Genomic DNA, 5,330 nt, shown 5'->3' with positions numbered 1-5,330 from the left:
CCAAGAGTCTATCTTCATGTAAATTAAAAAGTTGAATTAAGTTTGAAAGTGAAAGATGGAAGAATAAGGCAGGAAATTACCTGGCTCTCCCAACTTCCCCCACAAATAATTTAAAATAATGCCTCAAAGTCAATTTTAGAGTGGCAGAAATAATTAAAAGTCAGGGTAAAGCACTCATTCAGCCCAAGACAACTTGGGGGGACATTAGGAAAAACCTGACCTCCAGGACTGGTGGTCTGATCTGATTGAAGTATAGTTGCCTCCAAGCAAATACCATTGAATCAACAAATAAGCCCTGGGGGCAGCTATGTCATAGGTAGCCTTGGCTCCCAGCAATTTTCATTCCATGGACGATATGGGAGTTGGGTGGCTAATCAGGGAAAGATTGTAGAAGCCCTCCACTGGCACTGAATGCAGGGCCCAGGGATACTGACCAAGGAGTGAGAACACAAAAATATGTAGCTCATAGAGGGGAGGGGCCCTGCTGGTTGTGGTCACTTACAGGAGAGCAGAGATCCCTATTTCAGTCCCTGGGCAGAGGAGCAAGCTCACACTTGCAGCCACCTTAAGGTCTGCAGGGAGCAAGAGCATTTGGGGCAGCCGTGCTGGAGGTCTTGGTCATAGCTCAGGGGCAGAGAGGAATACTTGATGTGAGCCAGAGAAGCAGTGACCACACCTTGCCTTGGATTATAGAACATTGGAAGAACCAAGAGATCAAAGACTCCCAGATAGAGCTCAGAAAACAACAGCACAAAAAATCTGCAGCCTGAAACATTATCCTCCATACCCCAGGAGCAAAATCTGACCCTGACATAAAGTTAAAAACCAGAAAAATAGGCTGTAGAAAAAAGTGGCGGGAAAAAAAGAGAAAGAACCCAACTATGGATAGCTACTATGGTGATAGAAAAGATCAGAAAAGAAGTAGACAAAAGCTTCTTGTGAAGTTTCAAAGAAAAATGTAAAATGGTCACAAGCCCAAAAAGTATTCTTGAAAGAACTCAAAAAGGACTTTAAAAATAAAATAAGAGGCTCTGATTCTTATAATCTAGCCACTGCCCAGATTTTTGCAATCTAGCCTATAGCCCACAGATGCTCAGATTCCTTAAGAGTCTGGCTAATATGGTGGATCTTTAATAAACCTTGTTTTTGGCTGAAAAATAAAATAAAATAAGAAAGCTGAGGAAAAATTGGGAAAAGAAATGAGTAATGCAAGAAAAGCAAGAAAATTATGAAAAATCAACCAATTAGAAAAAGAAATCCAAAAACTTACCAAACAAAATTTCAATTTTACCACTATAGGCCTTAGAAATTGGAAAAGTCCACCAATCTCAGCCTGAAAGAGATCCTAAAACTACATGAGCACCTCAACAGATACAGAAAAGGCCTCTGAGAAAGTTCAATGCTCTTTTTCTACTTAAAAAAATGTACAAAATATAGGCAGAGAGGGACCTTTTTTTACTATCATAAAAAGCATTTATCTAAAACAAGCATCATATGCAATGGAGATATACTAGAACCTTTCCGAATGAATACAAGAAGCGAAGATGCCCATTCTCCCTACTATTTTTTATATAGTTCTAGAAATGCTACTAATAGCAAAAAGAATTAAAAGAATAAAGATAAGTAAAGAGAAAATAAAACTATCCTTATTTGCTGATGATATGATGATTTACTTGGAAAACTGTAGGAAATCAACAAAGATACTAACTGAAACAATACCTTCAACAAAGTTGCAAGCTACAAAACAAATCTTCAAATATTGACAACATTTCTATATGGTAAAAAAAAAAACACCAAGAAACAATAATAGAAATGGAAATCCTATTTCAAGTACTACCAAGTACAAAAAATATCTGGTTATCAACCTCCCAAAGTACACAAAACACTTGTAGAGATTCAGTTACAAATCAACCCCCCCCATCCTCAGTTTCACCTCATGCCCTGCAAACTGGTAAAAATAACCCAAAAATGTCAATGTTGGAGGGGTTGTGGAAATATTAATTGGTAGGGCTGTGAAATTATATAACCATTTGGAAAGCAATTTGGAATTATGCAAAGCAAGTGACTAAAATGTCCATATCCTTTGAATCAGAAACCTCATCACTGGGCTTATACCCACAGAACCCATCAATAAGAAAAAAAGTCCATATAGTACCAAAAGCTGTCCCTCAGCAAAAGAAAAAAATAAAACCTAATAATAATACATGATTCATATGGTACCTTGCAAAAGACTTGCTATATTCTTCTATCTGATCTTTTGTAATAAGTGATACAAGGCCCTGTCTTGACCAACATTCAGTGCAGTACATGATTATAATGATTCCCATATCTTTCAGGTCCCATTGTTGAATGAGACTTTGGTTTAATAGTATATTAAAAGAATACTGTTCTGAGTGTCAGGACATCTCCGTTTTAGTCCAGGGCAAATCGCTTAATTTTAAGTGAGCTGAAATTTCTCATTTGTAAAATGAAGATATTTAATTATGTGATCCCTAAGGCCTCCTCCACTTTGAAAGTCCTATGATTCCATGATATAGCTAATATAGTGTACAAAAAGTGACTACACACGCTTGTGTAATTGAAATGTAGGGCTTATTAAAAAGTGATAAACAGCTCCCCCTAGGGTGGAAATCCTGAATTAGAATTGATTGGGGTAGAATAAAATTAAAAAGTGCTCAAATTCTAATCCCATTAATTATTCCTCAAAAGCATGTAATATAAAAGAATTTCTAAGACATGATAAATAATCTAAATAGCAATATAAATTTGAATATCAGAAAAGTAAACATCCAAATTATAATTGGTCCACACATATTTTTGTACTTCTGTAATAGAGGTTCAGCATACGCCTAGACTACCTAAGAGGGTTTTTACCCAACTAGATATTAGGGGATCTGCTTCTCAGAGACTGGATAGCTGAGATCTGTGGACATTCTGCAGCTGGCTTGTCAACTTCTTCCATTGGCTGCATAGCCAAAACTGTCTGTGTCTCTAAAGGTGCCTGGCTGAGTACTCTTCAGGGCTTTTTCCTGCATTCCATCAGAGTGTGAACGCCTTAACTCACCGCAGGGGGAGGGCCGGAAAGGGTTTCTTCTTCCTCTCCTCCACCTTAGGCTATGTAATCTCAAGAAATGGCCCTGGGGTTTTGGCCTTCTTATTCGTGTTTTTTGTGAAAGATAAAGGTAGTACAGTCATGGGGATCTGGTAGAACAGGAATGCAGGTCAGATATTGCAATAAGCCTAGCAGAAGAGTCCTAAGGAGCAGACGTCTAGGTCAAGGACCTAACAGGGATTTGGACCTGAATTTGCTGGCATTAATGCTATTTTGAGCTAAACTATGAGCCCAACCCCCATTCTTTCCCCAAGATGTAGGTGGTATGGGGAGAAGGGGATTCTACCTCTGAAGTTCTAAAGGAAATGTTTGGATGCTTGTTCCTGCTATCACTGAAATCAATATCTCTTTACAAAAGTGAATCAGATATTTGGTGGGTAAATGGAAATCGAGTGCTAGTCACTGGGCCCCCAAAATTGGAAGCTCTCACCAGTGACAGAGAAAAGTCATCTCAGGGCACCAGAGAACCCTGTCATTGTAAAACAACGGACCCAGCCCTCAGAGAGTGGAGCCAGAACGTCCATGTTGCACTTCACTATGGTTAATTACAAAGCTGCCTTAACAACAAAATCAAAGTCTGAAAATGATATTCATGTGTTATTCTGCTATTTTAGTAATGCCTACAAAAGACTCACACACAGAACAGAGAGCTTCAGAAATAGGGGACATAGTTCGGAGGTCTCTACAAGGGCCAAGAGTAGCAGAATATCTTGAACCCACAAGTTAAGTAAGGGAATGGTCAATGATGCTTATAAAGCATTACAGTTGGGCAACATTAATATTATATGTACCATTGACCCCTTTAGATCAAATATAATCATGTAGAGTAGTTAGATTCATTAGACTACAGTTTCACATCAGTCATGCTTTTAAAAAAAAAGGCATATATAAGAAATGATGAACAGGCTGACTTCAGAAAAACCTGGAAAGATGTATATGGTCTGATGCTGAGTGAAGTGAGCAGAAGCAAGAGGAGTTTGTATGCAATAGCAGCCACATTATGCAATGACTAAGAATGTTAAATTGAACCCTTCTCAGCATTACAAGGATCTAAGACATCTCCAGAGGCCTCGGGATGGAAAATGCTGTCCACATCCAAAGAAATAACTATGGAAGTCGAATCGCTCTCACTTATTTTTACCTTCTGTTGAGTTTTGTTTCATCTTTCTGATGGTTCCTCCTGTTGGTTTTAATTTTTACTTACAACTTCACTAATGTGAAAATATGTTTAATGGGTATGTAAATGTAAAGCCTATGTCAGCTTGTGTGCAGTCTTGGGGAGGGTGGGGGGGAGAAAAAGGGAGAAAAATTTTCAACTCAAAAGCATATGGAAAAAAAAATTTTAAATAAATTTTTTTTAAAAAAAGCATACTAACTAGTATTTATAGTGACTAACATTAGAAGATATGGAATTTAATCATCATTTTTCTCATTCATATAGTATCTTAAATTGCATCTATTAACATTTAATTAGCTTATTTTGCTTATATGGATTAATTTAGGAAATTATGAAATTTATATAAAAATATAACTAATATAAATGTTATACTAAATTTCCTTAAATAAGAATGTGCCTAAATGTCTCCTCAAAAACAACTATATTTGCTTATAATACATTTATATCTATTTCTCCTTTAAGGACTTACTAGTTGGGTAACCTTGAAAAAGTTGTTTAACATCTATAGGTCTCAGCTTCACCATCTCTAAACTGAAGAAACTTGTACCAGATCAAGGTTCGCAAAGCAAGGTCTACAGACTCCCTGAGACCCTTTCAAAGGGTAAAAACTATTCTCATAATAATACCAAGATGTTATTTGCATTTTTCACTCTGATCCTCACACAAGTATGCAGTGAAATTTTCCGGAGGCTATATATGTGGCCTGTGAATTCAAGATGTAATGTACTAAAATGAAGAATGAGTTAATATCTTGCTTGCAGAATTGTACTTTTGCCTTACAAATGGACAGATTTACTGACATGGCAAAACTTGATATTTTGCTTGTATCCATCCAGCATCAGCACCAACCAATCATCGAAGAACATCTTCCTTTAATGTGAGTGCTTGGCAACGAGCACAAACAGCACTATAACATTCAAAGTGTTTAATATCTTTTTTGAACCTGATGGTTTATCCTTCAACAACCACATTGACATCTGCACTGATGGCACAAAAACAACAATGGGTAAAACTGATGGCTCCTTAACATGAATCAAGACA

The sequence above is a fragment of the Phascolarctos cinereus genome, unplaced genomic scaffold (assembly GCF_003287225.1).
Source record: "Phascolarctos cinereus isolate Bilbo 61053 unplaced genomic scaffold, phaCin_HiC Scaffold_7;HRSCAF=346, whole genome shotgun sequence".
NCBI classification, from domain to species: domain Eukaryota; kingdom Metazoa; phylum Chordata; class Mammalia; order Diprotodontia; family Phascolarctidae; genus Phascolarctos; species Phascolarctos cinereus.
The sequence above is the reverse complement of the archived record's forward strand: the minus strand, read 5'-3'. Positions refer to the sequence as shown.